The following is a 17,709-nucleotide window of genomic DNA, read 5'->3' as shown; positions in this document are numbered from 1 at the left end:
AATTACATACTCAATCACAGCTCTATTATGTTTTGAGGGAAGGCATTTGGAAATTAATATTTTGTATTAGGAATTAAATAGGGAATACATACAACTCTGCTACTCACAGGTATCCTCAGACCTGGCTGCCACAGTATTTTCCCTCCTGTTGAGGGGGACTTAAGCAGACCCTGGGTTGGCAGCAGACAACCTTGTAAGCAGACCCTGGCTGCCTCAGTTCTCTGCTGCCAAATAAAGATGATATTTGTCTGTCTCTGCTTCACAGGGTGTTCAGAGAGACCCTGGGGCAGGAAAAACCCATTAGTGATTGCACTAATGATCTGATAAAGCAAGACCTGTGGAAGTACCTAGAAGGCAAATGAGATGTGGCTCCCTTTTCATCCAGAATGAAGGAATTCAGTGCCAGGAGTGGTCAATATTAGGTGACCTTTGAGGTCTTCCTGAAACAAGTATTACTTTGTGTAAATCACCTGATGGAGATGACTAAAGGGAGTTAAAAGGTTTTTTTCCTGGGCTGGGAAAAAACTTCTGTTTATACAATGGTGGTCCACTGGAAGGTGTCTGAAGGGTGAACTAAATACCCTGCTGTCGTGGGCTAACCCTGGTCTGAAGCTAAGCACCCACACAGCCACTCACTTACTGCCCCTCTGTCAGAGGCATGGAGGAGAGAACAGGATGAGAAAAAGTGCAAAACGAGTGGGCTGAGATAAATAAAGGTTAATAAAGGAAAAAAGAGGAAAGAAAAAAAAAGCGACGCGAAGGCAATCCTTCACTGCCTCCCACAAGCAGATGTATATCCAGAAAATATCAATGCAATGGCCAGTTTCGAAGACAACCCTGACTCTCACCTTTTTTTTTTTTGTTGTTGTTGTTACTGAACATGAATATGGTTTGAAACAGGCTTTTTGTGAATTCAAGTCAGCTTTCTCTGCTGTAATCCATCTCATCCTCATCTCACTCACTATAGAGTCAGTGGGAAAAAGGGAAAAGCCTTGATGCTCAGCAAGCACTGCTCAGCAATCACCAAAACATTGGTGTGGTATCAACACTGTTTCAGCCCCAAATCCAAAACACAGCACCTTATGAGGAAAGTTAATTCAATCCCAGCCAGACCAAGCATACCCATCTAGTTTCGATTGCCCAGATGGGAATTATGATGGAGACAGGAGGGCTTTGGGGCAGAATTCATTGCAAGTCTTCCACAGGAATAAACTGATTTTTATAGAAAATATATGAACTGTGCGCATAGGTGGTGGATTAAGGCTAAAACATCCATGTTATGTCATGTCTGTCAGAATGAAACCTTTTCCCGGCCACCATCATCAACAGATCAGACCTTGGAATAGGCTGCAAATATAGTCAAAACCTCCTTAACAAAGTCCACTGGTGCAGCATTATAACATGCAAATATAGCACTGTAATTATGAGACAACCTGCTACAGTGAATTATCTGCTCCGCAGGAGTTCATCTTTTCTGGAAAAAAACCAAAAAAAAACCCCAAAAAACCCAACCAAACAAATGTGGAATCAGTCATGTGTCCATCCGAGAGAAACACGCCATTGCAAATCTTCCTTTGCTATCTCTTTCCCATTTTCCCTGCTCCTACACACCCACCTTGTGCATTCCATCTCATCCACATTCCTAATACAACATGTCAAGGGCCAGTATCACAACCCCACAGTTGCTGCCCTCACCCAGTGCTGGCTCAGTCCTCTCAGGATGCTGCCCAGCACAGATAAGGGGGACGAGCTGCTGCTGGTTGCCAGCACGGCAGGTGCTGGATCAGATTAATCCATGGGCGGTAACTGCCCCAGGCAGGCTGAGCCACGTGCAGGATCAGTTGAGAAATAAACTCTGTATCATCATGCAATTATGGCAGATCTGCTCATGAATGGCAATTGAACCCATCTTGGAGATCATGATCCTAAGAAACTGTTTCATGGAAAACTGGAAATGGTTTTCTGCAAGGAGTTTGGTTTTACTGTAGATTCATTCCATTTGGTCTTAAAAAGCCATGATTCTTGCACAAGGCTAAGATTAATTCCAGCAGTAAACCATTTCAGTTTCAAGTGCAATACAACCCCAAAAGAATGATGTCCTCATGGAAGTTGTAGTTCACTTCCCTGCTTGTCTGCTCTCTTCGGGCAAACTGTGAATCACAGCCCTGAGAGGTGGCAGCAGCAGGTAGGTCTCTTGGTAAAGATGAATGGGTTAAAAAAAGGAACTCGAGGAAAGGCTGCATTGGTCTTTTGTGTTGTAACAATGAGAGGAAGCTCTGCCTAGTTTGAGGAATTTCCCACGTCTCCAATTCAGATGTTGGAGAACTGCTTTATTAAGCCTGCCTAAGAGGTGTTAAAAAAATAAAAATAACCAAGAAGATCAGGACAAAGATATCTTCCCAATGCCTACGCATGTTCTCTTTGTTTGTTTTTTAAACCTGGATCACCAGAGGCAAACTCAGACAGATCTAGGGAAGTTCAATAGTGACAGATGCCAAATAGTCACACCAGGTTCCTGCTAAGCTGGCTGACCCATCACTGAGTTCAGTGAAGTGTCACTGCTACCCAGGTGCTAAAGATTTGCCCCCAGATTTCCCTAAATATCACTTCATTCTGCAATGTTGCCAGACATCACTGGACAGGTTAAGTGACAGAATAGATGAGAAATTTTCAGGGTGGGTGGAAAAGCTATGGGTTGTGAAATACCATTTTCATCATGCAACAGCAAGTGATGGAAGCAGGAAAAACAGAGCCTCAGGCTTTCAAATTCACAACATCCTTTGCCTTGTTATTCCCTTGCCTGTCACAAGCTCATTGCCTGCTAAAGCTGTCGCTGAAGTGTGAGTTACAGCATTCAAACAATAACACCTTTCTCCCCCAAATCCAAAAGCTCCTTGTGCACGTAGGTGAGCATCACTTTCCCGTGATGGGGAGAGAGAAAAAGGTTGTACGAGGTCACACTACAGCTGTGATTTTTCTGAATCATGATCATTTAAGCAAAGTGGATACTGCTACACCAGAGATGTTTGGAAATGGAGCAGAACTTTTGGGGATATAGACATCAATAGAAGTGAAACCATCAGAAATCCTCCCTGTATCCCCCTTGACACTGAGCACTGGCAGCAGCACTCCAGCACTTCTACACACTACCATAAAAGTGGCTTTCATTTAAGCAGCTGAAAACACAGATAGAAAAGAATGGAAACAAGATAAATGTGATGCTCACAGACAGTACACAACAGTTTCTCAGCCTGTAGCCGTGGGTGTCCCTCTCCCCTGTCAGCAAGTTTCACCTAATATGAAACTGAAGGGAGATTGCTCTTAAAAGAAACAAACCCACCGTTATATACTGCTAACAAAAATATAATGCCTCCATCTGCATTGCAAATTCCAGGCACTGTAAGCAGAAAACAATGCGGAAAAAAATTCTAAATGCTATTGCAATTGACTTTTTCTCTCTGAAACTCTGCAGCGCGACTTAGGAGGTAATAAATGCAATCAGGATTAGCACAGCATTTCCGTGCCTGTTCCTCTTCAGCTCCGCAGCCTCGAGCGTAAACTAAAGCAATCATAGTCCCTATTAGCATTCACTCGCCAAGCGAACAGGCAGTAGTAGTTTGTCAGAAGCTTGAATGGCTTAATTCATACCCTGAACAGCCAAAAGCATCCTACAGAAAACTGCTAGCTAATCACCACAGAATGAAACACGTGCCGATTGCAGTTCCCCTGGCAGAAACCCGCAGCAGGTTTACTGGTGATGCAAAACTTGCACCAAACTGCCAGAATCTGGCCACAAAAATTCCTTCAAGCCACCCTTACTTGCCCCGAAGTGTTAAAGCAAAGCCACATTTCACATACAGCATCCATACCTGTAAAACAAGTGCTGGTCCTGTCCGAGTCTTTTCCAAACTTCTCTTGCGCTGGGATGGAAACTTCCCATCCAAGTGTCACCTCCTGTCTCAGCCTCTGCCCTTTGTTTTCCCAGGATCTCGAGACACACCTGCTTTTCTCTGTGTGCCGTTGCTTGTTGGGCTTGGGGTTTGTTTTTTTGTTTTGCTTTTCTTTTAGGAACAAATTAAAGAGCCCGTGAGCATTTCTCAGTGAGCAAAATAACCTTTTGGCTTGTGGTGATTTAATCAAGCAAACCCCGTGACCTCCCTTTCCTGCGATCAGTGGGAACTGATCCCTTCTCCACCAGCGCAGGGTGGAGTTGCAGCTAAAAAGCACGAGCTTGAAAGCTGGAAGGGCAGGACAGATCTTCCTCCTCCGTTTGTTGTGTCAGAGAACATGGTGATTCCTGCTGCTCTGAAACACGGAGGTGACCTCTGGCCAGGAAGGAACCTGGAAACATTTTCTAAGTGATTTCCTGCTGTTGGGGGGAAAGTGGATGTAAGGGACACTTGGGCGGGGGTGCTAACAGAGCTGCTGGGGAGTGTGATTTCAAGATGAGCAGAACACTTTTTTGGTCATCAGGGGTGTGGAAGTAAAATAAATTACTTTTTTTTTTCACTCAGGGTAAACTGTTCTGAGAGTCTCTGTTGTCACTATACTGAATGACCTGGAGCCTACAGGTGCTCCTCAGACTTTCAAGGCGCCTTTCATGCCAAGAGGTGCTGAAATACTCTGCAAAATAATATTGGAAAGCCATTCCACATGTAGCTTGTGTTCAGCAACACCCCAGCAATGCAGCTGTGCCATATGGGCTCCTTGTCAAGGTGCAGAAGAAATCTGGGCAGGCTCATGCCTCTGGAACAGCTATTCCTGGAATAGCCCATAAACTGTGCTGTGAAGGTCCTTTTGCCTCTGACTGGGGCTCCCAGAGTGGGTTTTTTGAGCACTAGCCAAATGACTGCACCCTTAGAATGTGGGGATGGTACTCCAAAACTCAGTCCTGGTTATGTTGATAAATGAAGGACAGTTTATTGGACTCCACAGAATCACAGAATCATGGAATTGTTTTGGTTGGACAAGACCTCTACAATCATGGAGTCCAACCATTAATGCTGCACTGCCAAGCCCAGTGCTAAACCATATCCCTAAGATCTACACATCTTTTAAATTCCTCCACCACTTCCCTGGGCAATCTGTACTGTGCTGATGTCTCTCCTGACTTTGCACCATCTCTGATGCTCTTGCAAGGGAACTGCAGCACCATGGTCCAACATCAACCCATCAGATGGCCCATGGCGTTTCTGGTCCAGGTGCTATCTCTGATGAGAGGGATCAGCTTCTACCTCTTGACTGTACAAGGAGCTGAGAACAGCTCATTGTTCCCTCGGTGTTTTAGGGTCTCACTTGGGTGTACCTGGAACAGCTTTCTGAGGATATCTTAAGATGGAAAATTGTATCCAGGACTCCACATTCTACAGATAATAGCACCCTTCTTTCTGCACACACCAAGAATTTATTTTAGCAACCTGATATCTCCACTCAGGATCACTTTTAAGTTACTCTACATGATACTTTAGGATTTTAATTTCTATATTTTTTGTGTATCTGTAATCCTGCAGTGTGTAACTCTGGACTCCATAGAGGGTGCTAAGCTCCTGTTCTCAGTATTTTTAGACAAAACAATTCCTCTAAACTCGAAACCCGAGGACACCTTACTATCCCAGGCCCCAAGATATGAAAACAACAATGAACTGGGGGGAGCAAACTTGGAGTAATTGACATCATTACCTGAAGCTGTAATTGGAGGGTTAAACCTCGATATGCAAATAGACAGAATTTACAAAGTATGAAAAACTCATGAGCTGTCGTCCATTTTGGGTGTAGCCCCTCCGGTGAGCTTCATCTGCCCTAAATGCACCTTGAAGGCCCTTCAATAAATATAACTGTTTTTTATTCTCCTAACTTTGTCTAGTCTCTGTTTTAGGTAAGCCTGTCAAGGTATCATATGTGACCCAGTTCATACTGCAAAAGCAGGAAGGGACATTTGGACACTTCATTGCTGAATACACCTCATGCACGTGCTCACTGACATAAACATTTTCTAGCAACAGAGACAGAGGGAGCTTGGGCAATATACCCCATCTTTATCTGGTTTTGATTAATGAGTATGATCTGTACTTCCTTATATTTAACAGCAACCTCTGTATCTGGGGCATCTCATTACCTATATCCAATATAAGTCATTAATACCATGGGTCACTGGAAGGAAGATATAGCAGATATTTTGCTTTATCACAGGCTTGTCCTGTCATCACGGAATATAATGTCTTGCAACGCTCTAATGTGCACGTGGACAACACATCAGTTGTCCTGATGAGGCTGGCAGACAAGCAAAGAATTAACCTTTGCTCATACCGGGGAGAGCAAATCCTGACTCTGCTGTAATGTGCCGAGAAGGAAGGAAGTAATGGAATGTCTCATTATACATCTGACTTGAGGAATATATTTAGAACTGACTCTAGTGCTGAAGGTCCCACACCAAAAGGAGTGACATGCCCTGGACTGTCTCCCTGCAGCCAGTGGTCAACTGAAACTATTTATGTTCATGTACAAGGTGTATGAGGATGACTTTTTCCTGAAGCACCAGGAATTCATTGTAGTGATGAAGCAACCAATTTGGATATTCAGAGTACTTCAGTTGTACACTGCCATTACTCATGTTTTAGGCTGAAGTGACTTGGCTTTATAATGAGGATTTTTTAGGCTAGTTACCACACTTGTATGAATTTCATCATAGCAGGATGATGACTACAATAATGTGTAATGTAATCATCTGTCCAAAAACAGCTAAATGGATATTTAATCTTCTAGGAAAAAAAAGCACAGAAAAAGCAGATGTGAGAAAAGGAAGCTAAGAAATTTAATTTAAAAGCAAAGGTCCATATTTTTAATAATCCCGGCAATCAATCATACATGTAAATCTCTGGGTAATTCACTAATACTTGACATATTTGTATCACAGCTGGCTGCTTTCCTGCATGGAGTGCTTCATTTTTCTTCATTATTTGGCTTACACAAAGATACAGCTACCTGACATCCTTAATCAAGTATTTTCAGCATTTAGACTTACCGGAACTCTTATATTATTAAATTAGGGCTCTGGGTGCCTCAATGGATTGTGGTTCTAACAACATATTTTGTCTGAGGTTATATAAAGCTTCATCTGCTAAACGCAGTTATTGACAATAGACAACCAAGGGCCTTCGTAGCTGATAGGAAATCCCAGTGCAGAGACCCAGGCCAAAGCAGGGACTTCTGGATAACGATGGAGAACTCATTGAGCTCCTGTGAAAGCCAATCAAGGAAGTGGAAGACGCCTGTTACTGGTAGCCTTTGTGCTCATGCGATTGTTGGATTTCCCTAGCAGAATACATGTGGTAATTCCTCCAGGGATTTCTGAGTCCCTTCCCACAAAGCACAACCCACCCATCCCTTTCTGAAACTTCAAGCAGCTTCCTCTGGGTTAGCTGGGCCCTGTTTAAAATGGATGGGTGCAGGCATTGGACTGTTTTCCCATCGTTTCATCTGACAATGGACAATGAAGGTAATGTTTTTTTAGTGGTGTGCTACCAAGCAGAAGTCGAGAGGCTTGGATGTGGAGAGCACTGCAAAGCTATATTTTACACAACGTGGGGCTTGAAGACTCCATACAATGAAGTGCACTGTGGAGTCCCCACTTATTACTGTAATTACCTGCATGTAAAAGTAATTAACAGAATTGATAGTAACAACACAGACAAACCAAGCAGTTAGGAGGGTACCTTTGTGTTGAAGGTGTAGAGACCCAGAGCTCCAAAAGAATGGGACAAGTAGCTGAAGATACACAGATGGGATGGGATGGGCTCACCAGGAATCGTCCAGATCCAGATGTGTCAAAGGGACAAAGGTCAGGCTGGACATGATGAATGCATGAGCAGACACCAGCAGAAGGAGGTGGAAGAATGTTGCCATCATCCAAGAGGTGCCACCAGTAAGATGGACACAACCCATGGAGGTAGAGGGAAGAGGCTCTGTCCTGGTGCTGGAGTTGAGCAGAACCTGCAGGATTTACGCAGGGCAGTCATGGGAGCTATTGAAGTGTTAAAGCTCCAGCAGTGCACAGACTTTGGCATGGGAGTGACCTCATACAAATGAAAAATGCAGCTGGGATTGCTTTCAGGGCCAAGACCTGTCTTTTGAAGTCTGATGGATGTGGCACATACTCCAACATGGTGGGGAAGTTGATGTGTTAGACTATGATCCAAAAGAATGGTGTTCTCCTCCTGGGACAATGCGTGAGAGGGTGTAGGGAGAGAGTTCCAGGAGCTTTTCTTCTCATCTTCCCCCTATGACAGGCACAAAAGTGCAGAGATAGACTCTGTGTATATTGCCTTTCCTTACGTCCTCATGCTCCTCTCATTTAGTGCTCTATTTACTCAGTACTTGATTTATTTACAGGAGAGAGGAAGCCTTGCACAGGTAGGTATTAGGATAATAAACTTGTCCAGGAATATGTGGCTTTAAAATCCTTGCTCTGACAGAAAATGCCATCTTTGAGATTAAGCTACAATACCTTGGGCAGGTCCTCCACAGTGTTTTCCTTGCTTATGAAGGTGAAGAAGAAGGGTTTTGGTATCTGTGAAAAACTCCAAGGTGAAAGAATACAGGCTGTGCAACCATTTCTGATTCCCATTTATAGCACACTGACTGAAGTACATGTCAGGGCATTGCATATATATTTAGTTCATAGATTTGCATATCCTCTCCAGTGAAAGAGACCTTTTGAACCAGTCAGAACATGTCTGTGAATCTTGCTGGTTACTAGTAAGGAGTATTCTGGTCATACAGCTGCTTCCAGCCACCCCTCTGCCCCAAATGTCCACTTCACCAAATGTCCATGGAGGTCAGATCCCTCCATGGCAGCTTTGGAGCCACTTCATGGATGACTAGAGGTCATCAAACCCAAAGAAAGGAAAATTCAGAAAGAGTTTCTGAATTCCAGCTTGCAGAGAGTCCATATGTATAAATAAATACATATAGATTTTTTTTTCATTGAATCCTCAAGACAATTACTCTTCTACATAGAAAATGTATAGGCAAAGCAGAAACTTCTGGCTATACAAAAACCTTTGTATTTGCTACAATTTCATATGAAAAGCACTTTTTTTGTGTGAATATGATATTTTTTCTCCTTTAAAGACATGAATGAGACCATCACATGTTCCCTCTGACCCACAGGTCCAGCATTCAAATATTTTTTTTTAATTAAATAAATTCTTCTTTGCTCTTCTTCCTTGCTCTGGGACAAGAAGCACTCTTTCTGCTGTCAAAAAGAAGACAACAATGCCACAAAGATCCCCTTGCCATATATTCATGGCACTTGCAAGAGACAACCCCATGTGTATTGGGAGAAGAAAACTGATTTTTGTCACACTGCTTTGTGTATTGTGACATTTGTTAATTCCTTGTTTAACACTTTGAGACTGATCTCACAGCTTCTTTGAAAGACAGAGTGCTGTGAATGAGTGTTTTAAGGTCTCATAAGGAATCAGCACAGTGAGTACTGGCAAAAGCATATTTAATAAAAAAGTGAAAGTGCAACAAAGTTTGTATGCAAGGTTCATTGTCCTACTTACTGGATGGTTATACCACACAGAGAAAAAGCAAACTAGAACAAAAAATCAATCAATCTAAGCCCAAAATTCATCCGAAAATTACCTGCATAGAGGCTGGTGAGGAGTTTGTGGGGGGAAAGGTTAGAAATAAAAAGGACTAAGGAAGACCTTCCCATTGAGTCACAAGGTTCAGAGTAGAACCCCTTGCTAAACTAAGCCCCAAACTTGACCAACAATTTAGGCCTAAAAGTTTAAGAGCACTGAAACTTAACAGCGTCTAGGCTATAGCTTAGTTTGAATAATTTAACAAAAGATTCATGTGGAATTTACTACGTACACAACAGTAATTCACTTACAGGCCTAACGTACTTACAAATCTAAAGTACTTAAGCAGCTAAGACAGCAACATTCACAGTGCTTTTGCACATTCACACTCACACACACACAGACCTAAAGGAGGGTGTACAAGGTACTTACCTGTGAAAATTTCCTGAATTCAGGGAAATGCTTATGCCAGATGTCTTTGCACCTTCTCAAAGGCTGAAGGGTTGAGCCTTGAAGAGTGGGGATCTCAGCCCAGGATCCGTCACTGGCATTCAGCCATAGTCCCCCAGGTATATCCAGCCTGAGAGTTGTGTGGCTCGGAGAGGCCCCACTCAGAGGGAGGTGCTGCTCTCAGCCTGCTGTGGTCCAGGAGAGCTCAGAGGGTCTCAATACCACTGCTCAGAGTCACGACAGAGTTGGCTTTGGTCATTGTAATCTTCCACCCTGGCTGCAATTCTGCTCGGTAAGTTTCTTTGATAGTTCAATAATAAAAATGTTGTTCCACTTGGGTTGTTATTCAGGCAAGAAGAATAAGTTCCCAAGGCTGTTAAAAACCAGGGTCTCCTTGGCCATGACCAGTTCCTGGGAGCAGACAGTGTTTCTGATAAGCTCAGAGGAGCTCAGCCTAGGGGCTGTTCGTCAGGGCCAAAGCCTAATGAGTATTTCTGAGACCACAGTGCAGCCCAGGTGGGAGTGGGGGATGCACTACCACACAGACATTTTGCCATTTCTTGTAATCTCAAAGTTAATAAATACCTACAGGTTTCCTCTCAGGGGCTGGGCTAAAGAACAAACACCTAAAAGACAAATATGTTTTGTTTGGCTGCTTAGTAGCTGGAAAAGCTGTTCAGATAGTCAAACACAGTGAAGTGTTGCCAGCTACATGGTGAAGACATTTGTCAGGCCAGCAGCCAGCCAGAGCCAGCCAGGAGTCATGTGAGTTGAGTGATGGTGTTAGGAAGGTATGGAGAGTACAGAAATGAATTGTGGGCAGCATGGAAAGGTAAGGCATAGGTATGTTGGAAATTCAGGAAAGAATTGGGAACAGAGCCTTATAGAGGATGCAGAAGGATTGCAGTAGGGTCTAGGAAAGGTGAGGTGGCTTGACTATTGCTATGGTGAATATTATAAGGAATATAGTGGGACTCCAAGATCTTGCAGTAGAAGGTGTTGGATAGAAAGCTGGAGGAAATCTCCTTAGTTCTATGGTTCATAAAACACCTTTTTCTTTTTGTTTTATGAACCTATGTTCATAAAACACCAGTTCTGTGGTAAACAGGTGGGAGGTTGCTGAAGAATCCCAAGTGCTCCTGCACCCTAAGGACTCTGGAGAGAAAAGCCCAGGCCAGTAACCAAGATGTGGGGCACAGCAATGAGCCTGGAGTCAGAGCAGTGGATAAAGGCATCCTGGCTCCATTGGAGGAGCATTTAAGCAGATTTTATCAGTGTTACTGGAAGTGAAGAGGCAGTTCACCTGAATTCCTGTCTTCTAACAGAGATTTCCTTGTTTGCTTATAGCTCTGTGAAATGAGGAAACTGCCCTGTAACAGCAATAAGGAAGGGTAAAGTTTGTTTTCTTGGTAGAGTGGAAGGAATCTGGTACAATTTAGTTGCTTATCAAGAGAATGCTGACAAAAGCCACTCCCACCCCTCCCAAGAGAGGACCACCTGGTAGAATTTTTGCCCTGGCACGTTTGTGTTGGATAAACTTCCACCAAGAGGCCTTGCTTTGTGCCTGATCCATGATGTTCAACAGTCCATTTGCTAATTTTTACTCAAGATAGATGGGCCATAAGGAACTGAATTCTACCACAGATCAAAACCACCAAGAGATATCCCAAATGCTAGGCAACACATTACCCTGAACCTTCAAGTGCTTTCCATTGCCATGGAATGTCTGGCACAGCTTCTGGCTGACTTGCAACAGCATGTTTCCAAGGAAAATTCCACTGAGAAATTCCCAGGAGAACAAACAAAAAGACATTTTCTGAGAGACCTAGAACTTGGATTACAGCTGCCTGGGTGGATGCTTAACCCACAGGAGAAGGAGGGACCCAGTGCCCTCACTGGTGGGCACAGCCCTGTGGCACCTGGACAAGGAAAGCAGAGCATCTCTGCTGACCAAATTCAGCCTCAGTGCCACCCCCAAACGAGCCCATAGCAAAGCTGCAGGTCCAAGGTGAAACCAGGAGGTCACGTCAGCAAGTTCATGTTGGGATTAGCAAGATACAAGGCTGGGCACACGTGGCAACACAATGTGGCTTGGCCAGGGATGGAGGGAGAACAGAAATGGGGCTCTGAGCCAAGGCAGGGCTCCCAGTGAGGTGTCTCCCGGCTCCTTGTCACACCTTGGCTGTCTTCCCAGCAGTGTGATCCCTGGTTACACAGCTGCACCCTTGCAGAGCTGACCTTGAGCAGAGAGAAACCTCAGAGGAACAAAGAGCTTGCAAAGTTAGTGTTCTCAGAGCCGTGGCACTTGTCCTTAGACATCTGAATCTATAGGGAATGACTGCTGGGGGTATTTCAGTGTATAGAGATGCAGTTATATTGCAAACCTCAAAGTAACCTAAACCAAATATCTCAAGAGGCAGCAGCTCATTTCTAAGCATCTGCTCCTACAGTGATTCTTTGCCCTCAGTTCTGTGTCCTGTCTTGCCAGTACACAGGGGAGGGATTGGTAACCTTGGGGCTCCAATCCAGTTGAAGGGAGTGTTGTAGAACAGGTATTTGAGCACCATATCACTTATGCCTTGCTGGATATGGGGCCCTTCTTTCAGCAGCCCCACTTAGAGGCTTTTCCCCTGGTGGGGGCTTCCATTGCACTAATGGCTTTAGCTTGCCATGATTTCTGTCATGAAAAAGAAAGAAAAAAGGAGAGTGACCAATAGGAAAAGACAGATCAGAACATCAAAAAAAAATCAGTTTATTAGCAAGTAGAACACTAATCTCAGTGTTAGAGAGCAAAGGAGTAAATGCTAAAGGGGTCAAATGCCAGGCACAATCCTGATTTGCAATTCAGTTCCCCAGCTCTGAGACCAAAGTTTGGGATTTGTTTGGCTCTTCTCTCCTTTGCCAGCACCAAAAACACCTCTGTGGTATGGAGTCACACCAGTCTGATCCCTCAGGCTAAGCTTGGCATCTCTGCCACGCATGCAGGGCTGGTGTAGGGGTTGCTGAAACAGAACCTGAAAAAGTTTGGGCCAGATAAGAATGGTGGTACAGATTCATTCACATCACTTGGATCTGCTGGGACTGCATTGTTTTGGTATTTCAGAAGTAGAACAGGTATGGGTGTGAGGTGTTGTGTCCAACAACAGCTTTGGCTGCAATGTACTAGTGCTTTCCAAAAGAAACAACTCCCTGCAGGGATGTCAGTACCTAATTGTCACTTCAGGTGCCAAGTTCTGTGTTCCTTATCAATAATACCTCTCTTGACTACTCTGAAAGTCCTGATCAGCCATTGTCTAAGCCTATAGACCCCTCTGCCCTCCCAGTACTTATTTGGATGTTCAGCTTTGCAGCTTTTTGAGAGTCCCTTCCTGAAGAGCTCCAGCAGACCTAGATATCATCCAAGCAGGGAGGCATTTATGAGGATTACAGACTGATCCTGGCCAAGCCAAATATCTTGGGTTGCATCTTCTAGACTTGTTTCCCCCCAACAGCCTTTCAGATCTCACTTCTAGTAATTACTGGAAAGTCTGTGGGATTGTGGCTCAGTACAGAACAGATCTGGAGAGAAAACCCTCACTGCACATCCCAAAACCCAAGAGAGAAAGAGGAACAGGACGGGGCAATAGCAAACAATCAGGTTAACACATCCCGAAAATGCTATTTATGGATTAAAGAGATCTATGTGTTTATTAACCAACACACCTGGCCCTTTTCTTAGTACAACACAAAGGTGGTTCTTTCTGAATGGTTAGCACAGAAATGGATTACAAATATCAACAGTGGACTGTGTACATGAAAATAAACCCCAGTCTTACCTTACAGTGGGCATTCAGCAAACTCAGCTGATGCTAAGCACAGGTTTGACCTTCTCACTGGTCCCAGCTGAACAGAAAGGACAGAAATATTTAGCTTGAATTTTCTCTCACTTCACTTTTTCACCAACATAACTTCATTGGCACCAGTATAAATCCTTCATTGACAAGGGTGGATGGAGAGGATGATTAGACCTGTGGACTGCAGGTACAGCTCCTCCTCTGGGACTTTTCCTCCTCAAGTCCCACAACACTGAACATGCTGATCCTTACAGAAGGGCTGATGCATCACAGGCTCTCTCCCAGCCCAATTTTTGGAGTGTCCAATCTGTCCAAGGGACTGGGCAATGGAGACTGAGGATAGCTGAGATTAGAGGTGGCTGACAGCTGGATTTTCCCTCCAGCTGAAATTCATCACATACAGTAAAACATATATCCTGCTCTGGGACCTTAAATGAGAATCCCTAATAGGGTCTTTAAGAGAAGGAAATATAGGAAAATTTTTTTGAAATAAAAAAAAAAACTTTAATTATCTGATAAATGATACCGGGACAGAAATAGAGCCTTATCTATGGGTGTAGATTATTTATCTCATCTTTTCCAGCTGGTTTCGAGCACATGTAATCCGAACAGTGTTTCATCCATGGTGTTGTGGAGTCAGGCACATTTCCACAACACTTCCTTTGTGACAAAGTAGCATTTCTCAGCTAAAAGAACATCCATGAAGAAGACTCACAAGCTCCCAGCACTGGCTTTTCTCCTTGTTCTCATCTGCAAACAAGGCTGATCCAGAGCAAACCTTCTACCTTTGCCTGGGTCAGTTGCACATTTCCTGGATTTATTGTTTGCCCGCTATCCTTCCTGTTACGAAAGGGAAGCTGGCAAGATAAATTTATTGGGACTGGTCTGCACTTGAAAGCAGTGTCCCTGTCCTAACCCCAGCGAGGAATGCAGAGGATACGTTCTGTCCCCTGACACTCCTCAGAAGGGTCTCACAGGGATGAGGCTGTGCCAGTGGCAGCAGGTGAAGGGGATGTGGATGAGGGGACATTGGCTGGATGTGGCACATCCCCTGCTTTCTCTCCTTTCCCCAGATCCCTTGCACAGCAGCTGGCTCAGCACACTGAAGGCTCAGACCAGATCCCCTCACTGCTGGCAGGTTTTAGTCCTGCCAAGGACCACACACCACTGCCAGCCCATGCTTATTCACCTGGGCAGCACCAATCTGTGCCCACATGGCCACAATGTCCATTCCCATGGCCAAAAATCATGGTCAGATGGAACAGTCACCAGTCCCTGCTGCTTTCTGAGGAGAGCAGTTTTGCTTCCTCCTTCTCCAAAGCTTCACAGTTGATCAGCTGCTCCAAGTGGAGCACAGCCCAGCTTTCATATCAGTTCTACTTAGAAATCCTCATTGATCCAGATCGAAACATGGGAAATCTGACCAGCCTGAGTTGCACTCTCCTGTTGGTTGCAGGTTATCCAGTTCTGGCTACAAAGGATGCTCATAGGATGTCTCTGAGAGGCTTCTGATGAGCAAACTCTGTTTGTCTTGTCTTGAGTAAACAGGTGATACTCTCTGATAAGCAGACAGGATAGAGGCAGGAAGGAAAACCTGAGGTATGGGTGTCCAGCAGCACTGCAGGCTGAGCTAGAAAATAAATCTTGCCCTTTTTTTTTTTTTTGTGGTAAGGAGAGTAAGGGAAGCCTTTCATCCAGCCTGCTTGTTTTAAAGGGAAATGTTTCCAAGAATGGAATATTTACTTAGTATTAAATGAGGTCTTTGCCAAGCATTGAAAATGATAGGCTTCACTGTAGTTGTGTAGTGAAAGCCTGTCTGACAATTTTTATGTTAGAACTACTACAGAAATCCTGAGAGTTTTGTACCAGGCTCAAAATTGTCAGGCAGCTTGAGCCATCCTTTCTAATTGGGAGAACTAAGACATTGGGAGCACTAAATTACCAACAATAACCAAAGTGCTTTGGAGACACAGCTCTTCCAAACAGCACAACCGTGGCTCAGTCCTTCCTGGACCCCTTTCCCAGTTTTAAGATGAATTTTCAGCTAGCATGCTCCAGTCAAGCTGCCCTAGCAGGTCATCACTGCTGTAAGTGAGCCTGGCTGCTCTTGGTCCCTGTGTCCTCCCCTTCCCTGGCACCCAGAGGATGCCCTGATGAAGCAGTTGATTCAGCCCACAGAGCTGGCAGGAAACCTTATGGATGTTTCCTGTGCTGCGTGTAGCCAGCGTGGTGGGGTGAAGCAAAGTGGCAGATGAAGGAACTGGTTGAGATGCCACAGGTCAGGGACAAAAAAAGGACATGGTTAAGAGTGTGAGACGAGATGATCAGCTCCATTCAAGCCCCCATGTGTCACGTAGAGGAGAGGAAATAAAGTCAAGTGAACTCACCCACATGAACTTTCCTGTTTGAGTGGTTTCAGCAGAAAATTTGTATCCTCCCATTTAAATGTGATATTTAGAGAGGAACTTTGCCCAGTCCTACCAAGAAGTCCTTGTTTTATTCAGACAAGCAAGGTGTTTGCACAGATACTTCTCATGAGACCACAGGCACAGCTCCAATGACTTTCTTTAGATGTGAAGGACAAATCCTTTTAAATCAGTTCATTCCTCCCTTTGGGAGCTGTGCAATTCCATTTTGCTCCCTGAGCAAATGAGAAAGTGCTCCGTGCTGGCAACCCAGGGGACTGCTTTGTACTGCAAATGAGTTTTCCTTCAAGAAGGACCCTCTAACTCCCTGTGCACATGGGAAGTACTGGGGGAATTAATGAACATCTCATTCGTGCCAGTCTCTGAGTGATGCTTGCTCCCTGCTACCCACATGCCCTGTGCTATCTGCAGTGACCTGGCAGCAGCTCTGGATGTGCCTCCAGCTCTCATCCTGCTCCTGGGAAGCTGCATGCAGCTCTTCTGTTCTAAATGTGAGCAGGAACTGCAGTTTTCCCAGTGCTGCATGTCCATGAACACCTTCGGGGACAGAAGGACCCTGGGGACAGACAGGGTGCCTGTGGGAGTCACGTGAGCTGATTTGTGTTTATGCAGCAGCACAGCTGTGCAGGGGCTCTTGTTTTCAGGGAGCAAAGTTCTCATTAATTTCATAAGCACAGCAGCTTTGGCATGCAAGAGCTAAAATTCCCTGTGCACGGTCAGGGAGGGTGAGTTCCCCAGGCTTTAGGGCAGCCAGCTGTTAATAGGATTTAATAAGTACCCACCAGAGGTGGGCTCAGATGGAGTGGATCACTAGGAACCCACCCATCTTGAGTCATCCCAGCCAGAAACCTGGGAGAAGGAAACCAAACTGGGCACTGGTTTGCTGGCAAAGGATGAATCAGTTGATTTAACAAACAGTAGGTTTTCAAAGGAAGAAAAGGAAAATGTTAACAGGAAGATAATGAGTTACACAGGATACCTAATCACTTCTGCAAAACTTGATCTTAACTGGTGACTGTCCTTATCTCGGTGTCCCCAGGGAGGCAACTGTGAGATCAAAAGCTCTGGAAGTGAGAAGGTGGGTTTCTAGTGCGATGAGGTGTGCAGGTCTCTGAGGACTCACACGAGGGCATCAGCTGCCGCAGAGGGAAGGACAGATGCAGCGCAGCCAAAATCTGCAGTCTCCTCCCACAGAGGGGTGTGTGGGGAAGACAACCCCTCTGGGCAGTCACACATCAGTCCTCCATCAGCGAGGGGCAGTTCTGCCTCTGCTGCCCACCCTGACTCTGCAGCTGGCAGCCAGAGATGGGCTTGGTCCAGTGTGTTTGTTCCAGCTTGCTTAAAGCAATTCTCGGTATTTACGGCTGATGCAGAGCCAAAAATACATCCAACACCCAGTCAGCTGGCTTT

The 17,709-nt window shown here is 44.8% G+C and overlaps 1 protein-coding gene across 4 annotated transcripts in view; it reads right to left on the bottom strand.

Moving 5' to 3' along the window:
- ADGRF5 (adhesion G protein-coupled receptor F5) overlaps positions 1-10,138 on the bottom strand; it is a 47,219-nt gene extending 37,081 nt beyond the window's left edge. The window contains exon 1 of one of the 4 annotated variants that reach the window (XM_085057019.1): positions 10,023-10,138. The gene's annotated coding sequence lies outside the window, so the exon portion shown is untranslated. Of the gene's footprint in view, positions 1-3,869; positions 4,265-10,022 lie in introns of those variants that run through there. The other 3 variants (XM_085057021.1, XM_085057020.1, XM_085057017.1) reach the window with 3 other exon arrangements.
- Between the last annotated feature and the right edge of the window lie 7,571 nt (positions 10,139-17,709).

The sequence above is a fragment of the Lichenostomus cassidix genome, chromosome 3 (assembly GCF_008360975.1).
Source record: "Lichenostomus cassidix isolate B80296 chromosome 3, HeHo_3.0, whole genome shotgun sequence".
Lineage (NCBI taxonomy): Eukaryota > Metazoa > Chordata > Aves > Passeriformes > Meliphagidae > Lichenostomus > Lichenostomus cassidix.
This window is presented reverse-complemented; position numbering and strand designations above follow the sequence as displayed.